The sequence below is a fragment of the Leucopleurus acutus genome (assembly GCF_964270905.1).
Source record: "Leucopleurus acutus genome assembly, chromosome: X".
In the NCBI taxonomy this organism is placed as follows: domain Eukaryota; kingdom Metazoa; phylum Chordata; class Mammalia; order Artiodactyla; family Delphinidae; genus Leucopleurus; species Leucopleurus acutus.
This window is the reverse complement of record NC_139148.1, coordinates 1,412,480-1,433,243: the sequence shown is the minus strand read 5'-3', so window position 1 is coordinate 1,433,243 and position 20,764 is coordinate 1,412,480. Positions and strand designations below refer to the sequence as shown.

The window sequence follows — 20,764 nt, the reverse complement described above, 5'->3', positions numbered from 1 at the left end:
CACTTCGGGCCGCCCTGCGTTCATTGCTGGCGTGTGAGCAGGTGGGCACGGGCAGCTGCTTTGCTCGCCGCTGTATTTGCAGCGCAGTAGACGGTGCCGTGCCTTCCAGGTCCTCAGGCGGTCAGGGGAGTGATTTGATGGGTTTTTGCAGCGTGTGAATCATCAGACCCCGTTGTCTGCATGTGAGAGGCCTCAGACAGCTCCCCCAAAGGGTTAGGACAGGGGTAAATTGCAGGACCTCCCTCGCAGACAGGGCTGGGGTTCTGCATCCTCGGTGAAGAGGTTTAAACAGGGTGGAGGCATACGGGACTGGTGGAGAGGTTGTCGGGGCCTGTGGACGGGGTCCACTCCCGCTTAAAAGCAATAGGCAAAGGGACCGGGACGGACGTGTTTGGGAGGCTGAGGGCTGGGAAAAAGGGCACCTTCATTCGTGATCTTTTTATCTTTTTCAATTGAAGTAGAGTTGATTGCTAAAGTGTTAATTTCTGCTGTACAGCAAAGTGATTCAGTTATACATATGTGTACCTACTTTTTCATATTTCCCAGTATGGTTTATCACAGGGTATTGAATGTAATTCCCTGTGTTCTACAATACCTTGTGGATCCGTCCTATACACACCGGTTTGCATCTGCTAACCCCAAACTCCCAGCCCATCCCTCTCCCACCCCACCCGCCATTCGTGACCTTGAATTGCTTTGTAAGAACGTCAGCAACGCACGGGAAACCCTTCCTGCCTGGGGTGGCTGCTTGTTTAACTGTATTTATCGTAGGGGAATTTCAGCCGCCTGTCCTTGGTGACCTGTCAGTGGGTGTCCTTTCTTAAGTTCGTCCACATTCTTGCAGCGTAAAAAACACTCGTCTTCCTTCCCTCCATGGATGTCTTGCAAACAGGACTGGGAATATTCGTATGCCCCGAGCCCGCGTGGGTCTGGAGGACTGGGGGTGCCGCCGCCTCCAACATCCGAAAAGAGGATGCAGTTGTCGGCTGCAGCTGCCAGATACCTTTCTTTGATGCAGCTTCTGTGAGCCAGGAGCCTTGCTTGGGAGGGAGCTCTTGGGAAACCCATAGGGAACGCAAAGGGGACCTCACAGCCCGCAGTAGGAGTTGTTGGCCACAGAAGGCTTCAACGGGAAGGTCGTTCCTTCAAAGAACACACAGCTCGCGGGCAAGGATCTGAGAATTCCTGAGTCCCCCGGACTTGAAGGCACACAGTCAATTGAATAACAAAGTTGTGTTTTCTGTATGCTTCTTGCTTGAAAAAACTCTCTCTCCCTCTCTCTCTCTCTCTTCCTCTCTCTCTCTCTCCCTCTCTCTCTCTCTCTCTCTCCCTCTCTCTCTCTCTCTCTCTCTTTCTCTTTCCCTCTCTCTCTCTCTCTCTCTCTCTCTCTCACACACACACACACACACACACACACACACACACACACACACTCTCTGGAAAGTAGCTAAGACCACGGACACATGCCCCAAAGGTCTTGGGTGTCACTTTCTATAACCACAAACAAGTCAGAACTGGTGGAAGCCTGGGCTCCATAAAGGACTCGCCATTTCCTTATGAGATGAGGTTCTGAAGGGTCATCCATGAGTCACCCAGAAGAGCGTCCATTCTTGGGGGAGGAATTTAAAGCTTTTTCGAATGATGGAGACTGCCGTGTATCTGGAATCCAACATCACCCCAAGTTCATGAAGAGCCAATAGGGAAGTCCCCTGCTCAGAATGTGACACGTCCACCGTGTGTCTGGGGACAGTCAGGGTTGCTCTTTGCAGCCGCAGCAAGCTCTAGGACTCAGGTGGGGTGGGGAGGAATCGGGGGTTCACAGGGACACACGGGGTCTTGCCAGACGCCGGCCACAGACAGCGGGGGCTTTGACCCCAGAAAACTCCATCCAGCTGTGGTCAAGTAACCACCTTGCTGAACTTGCCCACACTCTTAAGAAAACATTGTTGGGTTCCATTTGTAGAAGTCGCTGTTAGGTCTTTTTTTATTTTTATTGAGGTATAGTTGATGTACAATATTACATAAGTTTCAGGTGTGCAATATAGTGATTCATAATTTTTAAAGGTTATACTCCGTTTATGGTTATTATAAAATATAGACTATGTTCCCCATGTTGTACAATATATCCTCGTATCTTATTTATCTTACACATAGTAGTTTGGACCCCTTAATCCCCTGCCCCTATCTCCCCCTTGCCCCTTCCTTCCCTCAACTGGTAACCACTAATTTGTTCTCTGGGAGTCTGCTGCTTTTTTGTTATATTCACTACTTAGTTGTATTTTTTTAGATTCCACATTGTTTTTAGATCATACAGTATTTGTGTTTCTCTGACTTATATCACTTAGCATAATATTCTCCAAGTTCATCCGTGTTGCTGCCAATGGCATGATTTCATTCCTTCTTATGGCTGAGTAATATTCCGTTGTATGTATGGACCACGCCTTCTTTATCCATTCCTCTGTCGATGGACACCTAGGTTGCTTCCCCGTCTTGGCTACTGTAAATAGTGCTGCTATGAACATCGGGGTGCAGTAATTTGTAAAGACACGTGCATCACTGTTCACTCGTGTTCCATTAAGGTTGTATGTTTTAGTATTCTAAATTGAGGTTTCTACGAAAGGTTCCATGACTCTATGGTACATGATGTTGACGTGAGCCAAAGGACGGCAGGCTGTGATGGGCATGGGCTTGTCAGGTTCAACTCCTGGTCCTGCCTTTTAGTAACAGGAAGGCATTGGGTGGGCAGGTGGTTCAACACCTGTCAGCGACACCATGATTGTCTTTTTTTTTTTTTTTTTTTTAAAGAACGATACAGCCAAATCTGAGAACAAGGGGAAATTAGGAAACTTAAAGCTCAGTGATTTATATCTCTTAGCCAATTCTCTTGTCAAATAAACATTTCCAATGATCCTCTTAATTCTTGTTATTTATTTATTTATTTATTTTGGCTGTGTTGGGTCTTCGTTTCTGCACGTGGGCTTTCTCTAGTTGTGGCAAGCGGGGGCCACTCTTCATCGCGGCCTCCCTTATTGCAGAGCACAGGCTCCAGACGCGCGGGCCCAGTTGCTCTGCGGCATGTGGGCTCCTCCCAGACCAGGGCTCGAACCCATGTCCCCTGCATCAGCAGGCAGATTCTCAACCACTGCGCCACCAGGGAAGCCCCATCGTCGTCTTTACAACGGGGCTGATTCCACTCCTGTGAGGTCTGAGATGTGATGCCATCCGGCTCCTGCGTGTCACAGGTGGGCCCCATGAACTGGTTTTCTGGAGCGGCTGCAACAGAATTTCTCCAACTAGGTGGCTTAAGACAACACAAGTTGTTCTTTCTCAGTTCTAGAGCCCAAAAGTCTGAAGTCCCGGTGCCTGGCGTTATAGGATGCTCTAGAGGAGGGCCCTTCCTGCCTCTTCCGCCTCTGGGCACTCCAGCAATGCTTGGCGTTTCTTATCTTGCAGACATATCCCTCCAGTCTCTGCCTCCTTTTTACTATGCCTTGTCGCCATGTCTCTGTGTCCAGATTTACTTCTTCTCATAAGGACACCTGTCATTGGATTTCAGGTCCACCCTAATCCCATAGAACCGCATCTTACCTCATTACCTCTGCAAAGACCCTATTTCCAAATAAGGTCTCGTGCACTTGTCCTGAGTGGACTCATCCTTTCGAAGGGGCCAACGTTCAACCCACTACCCCCAATGCCCGGGCAAGAATCTGGGTGGATGTTAGGCTCTCACCCCACATTTCCAGATAAGAGTCTGGAGACCTTGGTCCGTGGCCGCCATATTTGTAACAAACACATCATCCTGTTTAGATGAGACACCAGCCTTGCAGGGGATGCTGGCTGGCATTCTTCCTGCGGACAATTCCCTTTTTTACTTTGGTTTATGGCAGAAGTACGGACACGCACACACACACACACACACGCACACACACACACTCACACTTTCACTCACACACTCTTACCCTACAAGTTCTAATGCCTCCAATACCTGCTACCTTCAGCCCCTGTAGTTAGATAGAATCTAGACTTTAGTAAGAGAAGAGTCGCATAGTTGCCTGATTCCATCTTTCCATCTGAATTAGAGGCACCTGCATGGAAGGAGGGGGGACTCTTTCTTCTACAAGAAAAACGACCCCAGGAAAATTGCCCTTTTTATTTGTGTTTGGGTGAAAGCATTGTGACAACGATGGTGGCCACGGGCAACTTAGTGAAAAAAAAAAATCAGTGAGGCAACATATTTGCCTGGGGAATCCCGTGGATTCTTTGAAAACCCACTGAGCTGTGTGCTTCCCAGACAGAGACGAAATAACAAACCAAAAATCAGACAAACAGACAAACCAAGATCATACAATGGCTAAGGACTGTCCCTGTGGGGAAAAGAAAGTAGGGACACATGTGGGATTTTCCAGACAAATACAAATAGGTAGAAGCAGGAGATGATTATGGAAAATGCCAGCCTCTCTGCAGTCGAAATCGCTTTCCTTATTTTCTCCACACTGCCCCCCAGACTGGAAGTAAAGGAATGCATTTTAGAACCATCACGTGCCCACGGCACCTTAACCTCCTGCTTTTAGGCGTATCTCTGTGGTGTGTGGCTTACCCCCTGCTGGGGATTTGAGGGCTCCCTGAGGGTGTGGAGGTTGCTCCTCTGAAACTGGCCCGAACGTGCCGTGACCACACAGTCAGCCAGCCTCCTTGGGGTCGGCATCTTCGGAGAATGCAGGTGGCGTGGTCTGTTTTTGGAACGCGCTGTTTATTTTCAGAGGCAGCCAGATGTGGGTCTGTGAGAGCCGATTGTCTGGAGAACATGCATCACCTGGGTCGTCCCCTGGGCTGGACAGGTGTGTGGGCAGGGCAGGTGTGCAGACGCAGGAAGGTCTTTCTGTTCCTCACTCACCGCCCGCCTCTCTCTCTGAGTTGTTCTGCCTAATGATGTACCAGATGGAGACCTCCTGGGCTCCAGGTGCCGCTGGCCGTTTCTGTCCATCACTGGGCGTGGCTTCCTGTTCCTGCTGCCTCTATAGCACTTTCCCGCAGGAGCGCTGTGCCTTCTCAGCGGTCCTGCAGCCTGTGTCCTCCCGTGGCCCGAGGGCTCTGCTCAGGTGCACCGTCCCCACTGTGCCAGGCGCCCACGAGCCCCTCAAGGCATCACGTCGCGATGGCCAGCCGGCACTCAAGCCCTCATTTTGAGATCCAGCCTCATCCCCTTCTTGCTGCCCCGATAGTTTATAACTCTATGGAGATGCAGTCCAGCCACTGCCTGATTGGACAGTTGTCCTTCAAAGCAGCTGTGCTTTGGATATGAGCGTTTCCTGCTTGTAAGGTGAGGATGTGAGAGCTTGAAGGGCATTGGAGACCGCCTACTGCAATAGGAGGGAGGAGGGCTGTTGTCTTAGGGAGTGCGGCCCAGCCATGAGATGTCCGTGCATGTGAAGGTCAGCAGGAAGGACTTCCCTTTATATATGAACCTAGAAAGAGTCAGGCGTGGGAAGATTCAGGTGCCGTCATTGAAATGTTTGAGCCACAGACGCGTTTCCTTATAGGTTGCTGATTTCTGGAGGGGTGGTTCTGCCTCTGACGCCGGGTCAGAAGTCCAGAGGCCTTGGGGATAAGGACAGAAGCTGAATGAATGTGGGAGCTAGTCCGGACAGCCGGCGTTTTGTCCAGATGGGTCAGCACATGCACATGCTTCAGCTCATCGCTGGGGAGCCTGAGGCTGGGACCTGTAGGGTCTGGGTGTGGCCTTGTTCTGGGTAAACAGGGGGCCCCTGTGAGTCTTGGCTAAGTGATACGGGGGACAGAGGTTTTTCAAAGTACAGCGTTTCCTGGAACACGGAAGGAATGGGGGGATTTACCTTTAGTTTTCCAGGAGCAGGTGCTATAGACTGAATGTGTGTCTCTCCAGCATACATAGGTAGAAGCTGTGGCCCCCGATGGGACACTGCTGGAGATGGGGCCTTGGAGGGGATTAGGGTTAGATGAGGTCACGAGGTTAGGGTCCCCGTGATGGGATTAGTGTCCTTTTCAGAAGAGGAAGAGACCAGGGCTCTCTCCCCACCACATGAAGACACAGTGAGAAGGTGACCGTTTGCAAGTCAGGAGGAGAGCCTCGCCAGGGACTAATCTGCCCACGCCACGATCTCAGACTCCCAGCCTCCAGAACCTTGAAAAGACAAATGTCTGTTTTTCAAGCGTACAGTCTGGGGTGATCTATTATAGCCGCCCACGCTGACTAGAACAAGACTCAAGGCAAGATTAAAGATGTCGGTGGATCATGGTCCCACGTGGAAGGTCTTAGAAGTTGTAGTTCTGGGACTGGGAGAAGCCCGAGGCAGAGGGGCCGTCTGTCATCTTCTTCCAACTCATTGGGACCGTGGAGAACAACATTCCCTGTTGGCTGCCCTCTTGTCGTCTTCAGATGTCCTTCAGGATGTAATCGTGTCGTAGGCAGGTTGAGAATCATTGAACCAGAGGACTCAGCTGCCTGAGATCGGAAATTCAAATCATTGCTGCAAAATGAACATCATGTGTGTTACTCAAATGCTCACGTGAAATTCCAGGCAGACCTTGATGTATTGCAGTTCTCAGATACTGGTTTTTTTAAAATTGAAGGTTTATAAAAAAAAGTTTTAATTAAATGTTTTAATGAAAATTGAAATGAAAATGGAAATTTTTATAAAAATGAAATGAAACCAGATTAAATTCTTCAAAAGGGCAGTTCATTTGCTCATTTCTTGTTTTTTTTTTTCTTCGCCACTTTTGTATAAGTTTTTGACATGAACCCACCATCCTCTGCCTGCAGTTCTGATAGAGACATCTCTCACCCTCACACAAAATTCATTTTATTCGTTCTACACCAGTTTCACCTCGGTATCTTCAGGTAGAATGTTGGCGAGTGTGTGACCAGCTGGCACAGATTCTGATAAATTCATTGGAAAAGGAACCATTTCCCACTCAGGAGATTCATGAAGTCTCTCGAAGAGGGTAGTGGGTTTCTCTCAACGGAAGGAGATTAGACCCAGTGAAAAAAGGGGAGAGCGCTTTCATGGGACTTTAGTTTACACAGAAAGCAACATGCATTTCAAGTTACTCTTTTTTAAAACTTTATTTTATTGAAGTAGAGTTGATTTGCAGTGTTAATTTCTGCTGTACAGCAAAGTGATTCAGTTACCCATACATTCTTCTTTATATTCTTTTCCATGATGGTTTATCCCGGGATATCGAGTAGAGTTCCCTGTGCTCTACAGTAGGACCTTGTTGCTTATCCATCCTGTATATAAAAGGACGCATCTGCTAATCCCAGACTTCCGGTTCATCCCTCCCCCACCCCCTTCCGCATTGGCTACAACAAGTCTGTTCTCTATGTCTGTTTCTGTTTCATAGATAAGTTCATTTGTGTCATATTTTAGATTCCACATATGAGTGAGATCATATTGTATTTGTCTCTCTCTGTGTGACTTCTCAAATTATTCTTAAAGAGTGAAGGCAGACCTTGGTAATGATGCGGGTTTGGTTCCAGACCCCCATAATAAAGCGGATATCACGTCACACAAATTTTTGGGTTTCCCAGTGCACGTAAGAGTTATGTTTACACTAGACTGTAGTCTATTAAGTGTGTAATGGCATTATGTCACAACAATGTTCATTAATTAAAAATACTTTATTGCTAACAAAACATGGTCACCACCCTCTGAGCCTTCAGCAAGTCATAGTAGTAACGTCAGAGATCACAGACACCATCACAAATTGAATCATAATGAAGAAGTTTGAAATATTGCAAGAATGACCAGAATGTGACACAGAGACACGAAGTGAGCAAATGCTTTAGGAAAATTAGTGCTGATGGATGTCGTGCTCGATGCAGGGTTGCCCCAAACCTTCAATTTGTAAGAAATACAGCATCTTCGAAGCACGATAAAACAAGGTCTGCCTGTAAATTCATGTCAGCGTTTGATCGACACAAATTAGCATCATCTTTTTGTAGCAGCGATTTGAATTTCAATGTGCCTTTAATTTTTTTCTTATAAAATACTTCATGCATAAGAAAGATAGACTATAAAGCATAGCTGTGTACCTGACATGCAGTTTTATCAAATGTCCGCATTTTGCTAAGTTAGTTTTAGATCCTGTGTGTGTGTGTGTATGAAATAAAACGTTTCAGATACCATTGTGCCCCTGCACATCTCTCTCCACTTATTTTGTTATTACATGGAAAAAATCACTAGGTACTGTAGGTCAGTAGGAGAAATTTCAAACATTGTTCTGCATGGCTTAACGGGTCTTCATCTTCTGTTCACATTCTAGAAGAGAAAGATGTCTCTTTACTGTTCTTATTTTCAATTCCCAGATGATGCTTCAATTTAACACTAATTATCTAAGGAGATAGCATCTCTTTCTCTGCTGAAGAAAGTTGTGCTGTGAAAACTGGGATCTTCGTGTTAGCAGTTTCTGGTTATCTCTGAGGTGAGCCCCGCCATTCCCTCCTGGGTTGCCTTTCTCCAAAGCTCGGGCAGAGTCTGGGTGTTTGTGAAACGGCCCCATTTGGACCAGAAGTGGGTCATGGGCCTCTTCACCAAACCTCCAGAGTCAGCTCTTTGGGGGCTGAGTTTTACTTTGCACTTTGCCAAGTGGTATAAAGGATGGAGAACATCAGATGTAAAAACGACCCAGGATGCAGGCGGAGAGCCCTGGGGTCTCTTGATTAAACCCCACATCCCCGTCCTATGTTGATAGTAATGGTAGTCTCATGGGATACAGAAGTGCAATTGTAGAGCATCGTCTTAACCATGTCTCAGAACTGATACTTTCTGCTCTATGGTCAGCAAGAGCAATGGATGCCCCTGCGGGTTCTGAGGGGGTAGAATATGGTCTGTGATAACAAGGCTGGCGGTGGGGGAAGAGATACCGGTGCAGGGTGTATGCTGGGGGAGAGGAGGGCTCTCATGGGACCCCAGGCTTCATCTCAGGTGTGGGCGGTAGGGTAACAGCTATTCGCAGAGCACCAGGGTCCACCTGCTTCCCACCTCGGGCTTGACCCCTTGGAATGGTCCACAGTCCTGGGCGCTCAGGATTCCTTGAACCACATTGGGTTAAGGGTCATGCAGGTTGGGTTTTGTCCATTTTCACCCAGTTTGGGGAAATCCTGGGTCCATCCTCAGAGCTTCGTAGCCCTCAGGGTTCCCTAAAGTGTGGAGGATGGAAGGTTGCCTCTCCCGGATGTGTCATGGGGACCAGCTCTTAGGATGAACGATGTAAATGTCCAAGGAATATGGCATCCCAAACAGAATAAGACAGAGCCTGGCATACTGGCCGTGTGTGGCCTCCCGGAAGGTCTACAGCTTTTCCCTCTGGAACGCCGTTCCTGTTTCTTTTTTCATACATGCGCACTAACTGTACCCGTCAATCCAGATTTGAGAGAAGAAGAGTCATTCTATCGATGATTCCAGGTGCCATATTGCAAATAGCCATTATGACAAGACCCCTTGTTGGTGGGGGGGATACTATCAAAGAGAATCCACAACTGGCTGAAAAGTTATCAAAACACTCCTCTGTTTTCCAATGACATGTCTGCGTGAGGTTGGATTTTCTTCAACAGAAGAAACATGGCAACAGATGGAACGTAGAAGTCGATAGGAGAATTGGGCTGTCTTCCTCTTAAACCATACCTTGGCAGAACTGTAAGACGTTTGCAAAACTAAGACGTTTGCAGAACTGTAAGACGTTGGCAAAACTAAGACGTTGGCAAAACTGTAAGACGTTGGCAAAACTGTAAGACGTTGGCAAAAACGTTAGACCTTTAGAACCTTCTGTGTAGACATAGAAGCCAGAGGCCGTGTCTCCAGTGTGTGGCTTTCCAGCTGGGCTTCTCCCCAGCTGCTTCTGCGTTCCTCCTCTTACAATATTTCTTTCTGTTTCAGAAAGTTCAGCGTCACCCAAGCACGTAGTTGGAAAAAGGGAGGAGTATTTTCATAGCTCTTTCATAGTTGTGGAAAATCTTTGACGCTCTTCCAAACCCAACAAGCAGTGGCTTTGGAAAGGGGAGTTGCCCCATGGAGTCTGGGATCTTTAGCGATGCCAGGTAGATGGACGGGTTCGGCGTGTTCAGCCATGAGGCCTGCCATTGGCTGTGCTCACTGGGGCGGGTCCGAGCACCTTTCATTCGTGAGAAATGCGCTGGGAGTGAAGGAGAAGGTCGTAGCGCCCATCTGGTGGATCTGTGTCCTCCATGGAGAGGAAAGCCTTTCTCAGCCCTCAAACTACACCTGCCCTGTGCAGGGCAGCCACGTGGTCCCTGCTTTTGTGGAGCTCCTGGCCGAGGTGATGGGCCGGGGGCCCCTCCCTGTGACCCGTGGGGTGGGGGAGGGCAGGAGGAGTGGGCAGAGACACCTGGGCATCGGGAGGAAGCATGGACTTAGTGTGTCCCTTCCAGACAGACACGGGCCCAGCATCTGCACCCCTGAGCCTCTCACGTCCAGAAAAGAGCCCCCAGCCCAGCATGGTCCCTCCCTTATCTGCACCCCGGAGCCCTCGACTTTGCAGAAGAGCCCCCGGCCCGACGTGCAGCACCCCTCTGTGTGTTCAGGGGGGAGTCCACAGAGAGCCTGCAGCCCCGGGCGGGAGGCGCCCAGAAGGTGCTCTAGTCTGTGCACCAGGAAGGTCCTCTGCCTCCCGGGGCTGCTGCGTCCATGAGCCAGCCTGCGCACACGGTTTATTTGTAGCGCATTGGGTTATTTTGTGTGGCCTTCTCCGCAGACAGAGGGCTTCTGTTGTGGTTGGGGATGGTGGTCTACACACATAGGGCTCCCTGGAGGGCCTCAGAATATTCTGGAAGAACTAGAAGACCCCTGGAAGAGGGAGATGGCCAGGTAGGGGGAAACACCAGATTCTGTGTTACTGGTCCGGAATCCTTGACTCTGTGTCAAGAAATAACAGTGGGGATCCATGCGACAGTCACGCATGTGTGTGGCATGTGCATCATTGGAGGTGGCTGGGATGTGTAGTGGAGAAAGGGGTTCATACCGCCCGTGTCCCATTCACAGGCAGGAGGCATCTGGGGCAGATAATGCCGTGTACACGGGGGGCGTGAAGTCGATGTTTTATTCTCTCTTCTGTCGCGAACCCCTTCTGCTGTGACTCGTCACCCTCCCTTTGGCTACAGCAGGGTCCTTGCTCCTGGGTTCAAAAGGAGTTTGTCCAGAGGGTTAGCTTGCCGGTTCACCCTGCAACAGAGCCCAGGTCTTTTCTTTTTTTTTTTGCGGTACGCGGGCCTCTCACTTCTGTGGCCTCTCCCGTTGCGGAGCACAGGCTCCGGAGGCGCAGGCTCAGCGGCCATGGCTCACGGGCCCAGCCGCTCCGCGGCACGTGGGATCTTCCCGGACCGGGGCACGAACCCGTGTCCCCTGCATCGGCAGGCGGACTCTCAACCACTGCGCCACCAGGGAAGCCCAGAGCCCAGGTCTTTTCTTATTTTGAAGGGATGTAAGTGACAGTGTGGAAGAAAAACGTGCGTCTGGGTGGGTCTCCTAGGAGGGTACAGTCTTTGGAGCTGGTGCACGTGGTCTCATATCACAGCACACACACACACCATGTTAGCATAAATGACATGTTTTCTGTGAAAGGAAAACAAACTCAGGAAGAAAGGTGGCATTGTCTTACATTTTTGCAAGTGTCTTATGTTTTTGCAAATGTGTGTGCTTCAGAGGAAGACAGCTGGGTTCTCCTATCGACCCCTGCATTCAGTCTGTTGCAATACGTTGTTTTCCTCGAGGGAAATCCAGCCTCACGCAGACATGTCTCTGGAAAACGGAGAACTGTTTTAATAGCTTTTCCAGACAACTGTGGACTTTCTTTGATATTATTCCCCCAAACCAACAAGGGGTCATTTCATCATGGCGAATCACAGTATGGCATCTGGGGTCATTATCAACAAAATTTTCTTACTCTGTTAAATTAAACTCAGCTGTTCTAGGTTAGGATTTGAAGTGGACCATTTGCTCATTGGTCCTTTGGAAAAATGTGCATTCACGGAATTATGGCGGTCTTCTCAACGTGGACACGTTAAATTATACGGTATCCCCCCAAATCACATTTGTTAGTATAACCGCTCATCTCATCAGAGAAGGCTTTACGTGTTGGGAAACTTTCAAGCTCACGATAGCAGATAAAAGTTTTCCACAATTCCAATTTTCTTGTTAAAGCTCAGATTTTGTCCTTGGCAATAAATACTGTCATTTGTTTTCCTTAAAGTGATGCCCTCACTTTGTTCATTTTCAAGAAACTGTCTGCTAAATCCCCCACGTGGAATAGCCGTAGTTACTCTATCACTTGTTCTTTCAAGCAAAACTGGTGTTCAGAGAGGCAGCTCATCTCACTTGCCATGCCAGCCAGCCACCACGCTTCAGCGCAGGGTAGACGTGCTTTGTGTGTACTTCCCATCTTGTCACATAGGATGTTAAAAATATATATACTCCATACAATCGATACAACTCAGCCGTAAAGAAGAATGAAATCACGGCATTTGCGGCAACATGGGTGGACCTTGAGATGATCAGACTACGTGAAGTAAGCTAGATAGAGAAAGATAAATATCATGACATCCGTTGTATGTGGAAAATTAAAAAAATGATACAAATGAACTTAAATACAAGACAGAAAGAGACCCACAGACATAGAAAACAAGCTTAACGGTTACCAGAGGGGAAAGGCGGTGGGGAGGGGTAAATTAGGAGTTTGAGATGAGCAGATACACACTACTATATATAAAATAGATAAACAACAAGGATCTACTGTAGAGCACAGGGAATTCTACTCAATATTTTGTGATAACCATAAGGGAAAAGAATCTGAAACAGTATATCTAACAGAATCGCTTTGCTGTACACCTGAAACTAACACAACATTGTAAATCAACTCTAGTTCAGTGAAAAAAAGTTTTTTCCACCTTGTATGGGGAAAAAAAAATATACCCCAAAGTCAAAAACAACAAAATTAGTCATCTTTACTGCTCCATAAAGGACATTTTTAAGTGAAACTGGCACTGTTTTTGCTGTAGTAGTGCTGGGGGTGAAGGATACGGTGGAGACCAGTACAGTTGGGGCCACGACCTTGATTCGGGCTGAGAAGCAGTTTGCCCCAGGGTAACGTCTGCACCATCAGTGTAAACATCAACACAGCGAAGAGGGAAGAAGCATTTCTGTACGATTATGAAAATAGTTTGGACGTCATGGATCCTACCCCACCCCCACCCCAGGCTGTGTGGTCCCACCTGGAGAGCGCTGATGTGATGAACAGTGATTTCCAGTACTCATCATGGCAGACAAGCGTAAAACCCACAGTCCCCCTCCACATGTACCAGAAAGAGACCCTCCCTGGAAGGCCATCCTCTTGGAGACTGGTTATGTCAGCTTCTGACCATCGTTCTGTCCTTGGGTTCCATGCGTTTTGCTCTTTGCATTGGGTTTTTGCTTTTTCAGACCACAGAAAAATACCCAGCAGTCCTTTCAGCAAAGCAGTGTGTACTTCAGGCTGATCTTGTCACCTTTTTAATTTGCCTGCAGCGCAAGGCACTGGGTGCATCCGTGAATTTGGTGATGTGTTTTATTTTGGGGTTTTCTCCAGGGACCTCTATGGCAGGCTTCAGTTACAGTGCTGATGGAGTTTAAAAAAAAAAAAAAGTATAGTTGATTTACAATGTTATATTTGTTTCAGGTGTACAACATAGTGATTCAATACTTTTATAGATTACACTCCATTCAAAGTTATTATGTAGGGCTTCCCTGGTTGCACAGTGGTTAGGAATCTGCCTGCCAGTGCAGGGGACACGGGTTCAAACCTGGTCCGGGAAGATCCCACATGCCACCGAGCAACTAAGCCCATGTGCCTCAACTACTGAGCCTGCGCTCTAGAGCCCACGAGCCACAAGTACTGAGCCCGTGCGCCACAACTACTGTAGCCCGTGCGCCTAGAGCCCGTGCTCCGCAACAAGAGAAGCCACCGCAATGAGAAGCCTGTGCACGTCAACAAAGAGTAGCCCCCGCTCACCACAACTAGAGAAAGCCTGTGCGCAGCAACAAAGACCCAACACGGCCAAAAAAAAGAAAAAGTTATTATGAAATGTTAGCTATATTCCCTGTGCTGTACAATATATCCTCTTAGTTTATTTATTTTGTACGTAGCAGTTTGTACCTCTTAATCCCCTCTCCCCTTCCGTCTCCCCACTGGGAACCACTAGTTTGTTCTCTATATCTGTGAATCTGCTTCTTTTTTGTTATATTCACTAGTTTGTTATATTTTTTAGTTTCCACATATAAGTGATATCATACAGTATTTGTCTTTCTCTGTCTCATTTATTTCATTTAGCTTAATACCCTTCAAGTCCATTCATGTTGCTACAAATGGCAACTTTTCCTTTTTTATGGCTGCGTAATATTCCACTGTATATATATGTCACATTTTCTTTAGCCATTCATCTGTTGATGGACACTTACGTTGCTTCCACGTCTTGACTACTGTAAGTAGTGTTGCTATGAACATGGGAATGCCTGTGTCTTTTCAAATGAGTGTTTTTGTTTTCTTTGGGTATATACCCAAGAGTGGAATTGCTGGATCCTATGGTAGTTTTATGCTTAATTTTTTGAGGGGCCTCCATACTGTTCTCCATAGCGGCTGCAGCAATTTACATTCCCACCAACAGTGCACAAAGGTTCCCTTTTCTTTACATGGTCGGCAGTACTTGTTATTACTTGCCTTTTTGATGATGGCCGTGCTGACTGGTGCGAGGTGATACCTCACTGTAGTTTTGATTTCCGTTTCCCTGATTAACGATGTTGAGCATCTTTCATGTGCCTACTGGCTGCCTGTGTGTCTTCTTTGGAAAATGTCTATTCAGGTCTTCTTTTATCTTACTTTCCTGAGGTCTGTGGCGTGTGTCCACGTATTTGCCTGTGGGTTTCATCTGCACCGTCATTGTAGGTCTGGGCTTTACATCATGTGGGGAAAAGACCTCGTTTGCCCTTCTTCTTGCCCGACCTCTCTTATCAGAGCCAGTCTGGCCAGTTTGGGGATTTGCTTCCATGGAGCGGGTCCTGTGACGCTTCCTCTCTCACTGTCCTGTGACAGGACGTGCTGAGATTCCTTGTCTGTCCTCTCCCGCACCTTCCATAGGGCGTGTTATCAGCTGGGTGATGCTGATTCAGGGTCTCATCCAGAGTAGATGCATTGCTGTTTGACCACATGCTTGACGTTTTCACCCACGTCTTTGCTCCCATATTGCAGGGAAGTACGCTCTTCTTTCTTTTCTCCTTCCCCGCGTGCGTTTTGTCTGGCTAACCTCCTTTAGGTGGTTAGGTAGAATCATCATCAGTGTCTCAAATTTGAGTTGAATATCTAATTCTTAAAAAAAACCCAAAAACATAAATCCCTGAAGACCACACGGTAATCTTGAGTGAGTTTAATTAAAGGAGGAGTTTGGCTAGGAGGGCTCGGGCATCTCCTACCTTGCTTGAAGCGCCCCTGGGCACTCGGGCTCCAGAATGCCTGTCGTGTTCTCAGCTTTGCTGCCACCTCTGTGCCTGTGCTCAGCCAGCCAACCCCATGTTCGCTGGAGCTTTTGCAAATCATGGTCTGGACTTTGGATGGAGTAGGAGAAAATGTCAACCTGACGACTCAGAGACAAGTCTGAGAGTCGCCCCTGTCACGAAAGTCGCTGATGAGGTTCTGGGTCCGGAAAACCCATCAAGCGTCCTGCAGGACTTGGAGAGGGTAGGCTGTCCTCTCAAGCTGGAAATGCCTACGGGGAACCAGTCCAGAGGTTCCGCGAGTCCTACAGGGTCCTCGAAATCCGATGGAGGATGGTCACGCATCTCAATGAGAAGGCAGGGGTCCAAGCCGACTGTGATTTTGCTGTATCAGTGCCCGAAATTCACTGCAGAGCTCCCGCGATGCCCTGGGCGTATTTTAAGATGCTGCTGACTGTTGCGGAAACTGTGGAATTGCAATCCGTCATGGCGTTCCGGACGCGTAACAAGGTCACTTTGGTGGCCGACAGACTGTAGGCTCTGCCTCTCTGTCAGACAACAAACCAAGCAAGGTGGTCAGTTGAAGCCGCCTGCAGCTTGGAAGGTGGCTGTGAGTTTTTAAAACAACAGGGAGACTTACTGTTGACATGAAAGGTGAGTGGTGCTTGGTGGTGGGCGAGAGCTGGGACTTTGCAGCTTGGGTGCCCACTGAAAGCCCCTTTGCCCATAATGACAGGGAGCATGGGTTACAATGGTAGACGTCTTCACAGAGGCAAACGTAATTTCACTGGTTTCCATGGATGGTCCAACTGAGATTCTGATTTTTCAAGAAGAGGGTTTCTCAACCTTGGTGCTATTGACAAGTCCGGGGGAGGGGGTAGGGGTCAAAATGTAAATTGGGGAGGGGTCTCCAGCAGGTAGAAGGCAGGCAGGAAGAGGAACAGAAGCCAGGCTGTGGTCCTGGGCCATTAATAGGAATTAAGATTGAGTGTTCACAGCACAGGGATAAGGACCCGGAAAGAAAAGTTTGGGCATCAAAGATAAGAACGGTGGATGTGGTCAGGGGACAGCGTGGCATGGGGATTAGGGGTGGAATGGGAAATAGGGAGGGAGGGAGGGAAGGAAGGAAAGATTGAAAAGCAGAGAGGGCTTTTGCAAAGACCAGTGTTGGTGAAGTTGTGTGAACCTAGGACTGGATGAATTCAATCCTTTACACTTGAATTCTAAACTAAAAAAAGAAATACACTCACACACATCGTGGCAAGGTGTCACATGACCTTGAACCCGAAAACCTCACGGACGTCCTACGTGTCCTTTTCCTTCCTGGAAATAGAGGGGCTGCTTTCGCGAGGGCTGCTGCCGTGGCTTATGCGGAAGGTGATGCAGACATTTGTCCGTACACAGCATTTCCCTGTGGGATTCGTGCCTGCGCCCTGGTTCCAAGTCCTGTCGCCGGATTTTGCTTTGAGAAGAAGGTTGGGCTGAGTTTGGGCACCATTGGTGGCCACGGAAGAGAGGAAGTTCAGAGCGCCTGTGTGGGCTGGGTGCTGATAACTGCTTGGCTTGCTGTGCCGCACTAGACACATGCGCCCCACCAGACACGTGTACCCCACCAGACACGTGCGCCCCACCAGACAGACGTCCCATCCAGACAGGACCACGCGTGTGTAGTCTGTGGCATCGCCACGTGTAGGATGTTATTTGCTCCGATTCTCAGTGTTCTCACCAAGAATAACTGAAATCAGGAGGGAGATGGAAAATGGGATGCGTTTCCTCCTCGTGTTTGTGCGAATGACGTTGGTGGCAGTGAACCTCTGTCCCCTACCTCTCATTTCCTGCAGCGTTGGCACTGTGCTTGGGTTGCTTTAGGGAGCATCTCCTCTCTTTCTAGAATGTCTTTATCACTGAAATATACTGAACCTTGACAGAGGGACACAGTTGGGATTGTCAGCTTCCCAGAGAGAAGCTGTGAACCTTTTGGAAAAATAAAGACATTTTCCTGCAGACCAAGGTTTTCCTGGGTCTTCATAACTTCTGGGGTTTAATATAAGGACACAGATTGGGGGAAACGGGATGAGGAAAGATCGCCCCATGGCGTTCTGGACAGGGTGGTGTTTGAGCGTCCAGGGTGAGGTGTTTAAGTCCAGAGATATCCCAGCAAAGGGACTAAACATTCTGTGTGCACGTGGATTGGGGTGTAAATGGAGAGACGAGGGATTCCAGGAGTCCCCAAGCTGAAGGAGTCAGAACTACATGAGATTGTTAAAGCTATTGTAGAAGCGGGCTCCTCTACAAGTTAAACAAGTGAGCTAACATATCAGCATATGCGTTGAACATATGTTACCATTTGTACATCTCTCGGTATTTATACAAGAGAACTGAAAACAGGTGTCCACATGAAAACTTGTGCCTGAATGTTCATAGAAGCACTACTCACGATTGCTAAAAGATGGAAACAACCCAAGCCTCCATCAGGGGATGGATGGATACACAGCACGGGGTCCATGCACACAGTAGAATATGACTGAGCCATGAAAAGGAGGGAAGCTCTGACACAGGCTACAGCGTGGACGGACCTTGAACACACGATGCTCAGTGAGAGACGCGGGTGCAGAAGGACACACAGTGTGTGATTCCATTGGGAGGAAACGTCCAGAACGGGCAAATCCATGGAGGCAAATTGTAGATTAGCAGGGGCTGCGGAGAGGAAGGAATAGGGGGTAATAGCTATACGGTAGAAGGTTTCTTTTTTATCATATTTTATTTTGTTTTTTTTTTTGCGGTACGCGGGCCTCCCACTGCTGTGGCCTCTCCCGTTGCGGAGCACAGGCTCCGGACGCGCAGGCTCAGCGGCCATGGCTCACGGGCCCAGCCGCTTCACGGCATGTGGGATCTTCCCGGACCGGGGCACGAACCCGCGTCCCCTGCATCGGCAGGTGGACTCTCAACCACTGCGCCACCAGGGAAGCCCCAGAAGGTTTCTTTTTGAGGTGAGGAAAATGTTCTGGAATTACATCGAAGTGATGGTTGCACAGCATTGCGATTGTAGTAAATGTCAACGAATTATTAAAAATTTAGCGATTTAAAACATGACAGTTAACTTTCTTTTTGATACAGCTTTATTGAGATATCATCCTGTACCATAAAAGTCACCCTTAAACCCTACAATTCAGTCATTTTTAGTATGTTCGTGTTGTGTAACCATCACCGTTATTTAATTTCAGAATATGTTCATGGCAGCAGAATGAAAATTCTGTGCCCAGCGACACTCATTCTCCATTAACCTGGTCAACTCTGGCAGCCTTGAATCCACTTTCTGTCTCTGTGGATTTGCCAGTTCCAGACATTTCATGTCAGTGGAATCACACACTGTGTGTCCTTCTGGGTCTGCTTCTCTCGCTGAGCATCGTGTGTTGAAGGTCCGTCCACGCTGTAGCCTGTGTCAGAGCTGCAGTCCCTTCACGGCTGAGTCATATTCCGCTCTGTGGAGGGACCACATTGGTTTATCCATCATCAGTTGATAGACATCTGAGTGGTTTCCACTTTAAAGAATTTTAAATTTTAATTATTTAACATTTAAATTCTATATTATGTGCATTCTACCACACACACCCACAAAGCTAGTAAGTCCTGACGGCTTTCTATATCCCAGGCACTACCAGAGCCTGGTGGTGTTTTATGATGTGACCTGTTGCACCCCACAAGTATCCTTTGAGGCAGGCCCTTTCATGATCACTATTTCATGGATGAGGAAATGAAGGTATTGAGATACTCAGGAGCTCAGGAACCCCCAGGTAGTCAGTGGTGGGGCTCGAAGGAGAACCAGGCACCTTCAGTCTCCCCAGTGGACGCCCCAGTTCCCCCAGAAACAGGAGGCACCAGGGCTGAGAACTGTTTCATAAAACACAGATACTGTATTACTGTCGTCGTGACCTCAAGAACGGAGCTGGGTTCCTCCAAAGAGGGAAACATGGGTCCCCAATGGCCAGACCACGAGTGGACGGGCAGTTCCGGTGGTGGAATGTTCCAGAGTGAAGGATGAGCCAGAACCTTGTTGAAGGATGAGGGATTAGGGCGCATTTGGGGGATATTGTGAGAGGTGGCACAGGAAGAGTTGGGTGCTCCCCATGGCGGCTCTTGGTCACTCGTGGTGGAGAAGCTTCCAGAAGGTCATGAGCAACACCTGTTTTCAGTGGGATGTGTCGAGGGTGCGGCATCCCAGGTGGAGGAGGTCTTCTGGGAGCATCTTCTCTGTCACTTGTGTTCTGTTGCCTTACTCATTCCTCTGTGGCTTCCTGGAAAGGACAGATGTCCCAGAATCCTGGACACCTCCACACTTTGATTTCAGGAGCAGATGTCCCCCTGGCTTCTTAGACCTAACATCTGCTGCAGGTTTGGGGAGACATATATGAACCTCGTTTCCACTGACTCGCTTTGGGACCAGGGCCAAGTCACTCTCTGCCGCATGCCTCGGTTTCCCAGTCTGTCAGCCCTCAGGGTTGGAGGGGAGCATTGACCCGGAAGATTCTTTTTGTTGCTTCCGATTCCCTTTTCCAGAGCTGCCAGCCTCATGATCAGAGTATATTGCATCTGTTCGTGGGGAATTTTGGGGGATTGGTAATACACATTTCTGCTTCTGACTGAAAATTGGATCCAAAGACAGGGCAAATAATGCTTTGCTTGTCAAAACATGTTTCTGGATTCTGTGATATCCACAGAATATATGTTTGGAAAATATGAATATTTTATACGTAAACCAGGGTGTCTCAGCCTCAGCACTACTGATATTTGGGGTTGGATGACTCTGATGCGGGGCGTCCTGGGCCCTGTGGGCTGTGGAGCAGCCTCCCTGGTCTCCACCCACCACGTGCCAGGCCCATCTCCCAGTTGTGACAATCAAAATGTCTCCACATATTGACAGGTAGAGGGCAAAATTGCGCACACTTGAGAACCATCGTGAGATAGATGGACGGATAAGTGATACATGGATAGACAAATGATAGATAAATAGATTGATGGATAGATGAGACAGATAACTGATAGATGGATAGAGAGATCGATAATTGTTAGATGGATAGATGCTTGATAGATTGATAAATGATAGATTGAGAGATAGATGAGAGATAGATAATTCAAAGATGGAGAGATTGATAATTGACAGATGAATGGATGCTTGATAGATAGGTGATAGATTAAATAGATATCGTATAGCATGTAGATCGTCTCTTATGCTAAGGCAGACTTTCTCAGTC

The 20,764-nt window shown here is 48.1% G+C and overlaps 1 protein-coding gene across 1 annotated transcript in view; it reads left to right on the top strand.

Annotated features, from left to right (window-relative positions):
• The window catches only part of DHRSX (dehydrogenase/reductase X-linked), a 193,005-nt gene that overhangs the window by 80,193 nt on the left and 92,048 nt on the right, over nt 1–20,764 (top strand). The window lies entirely within an intron of this gene.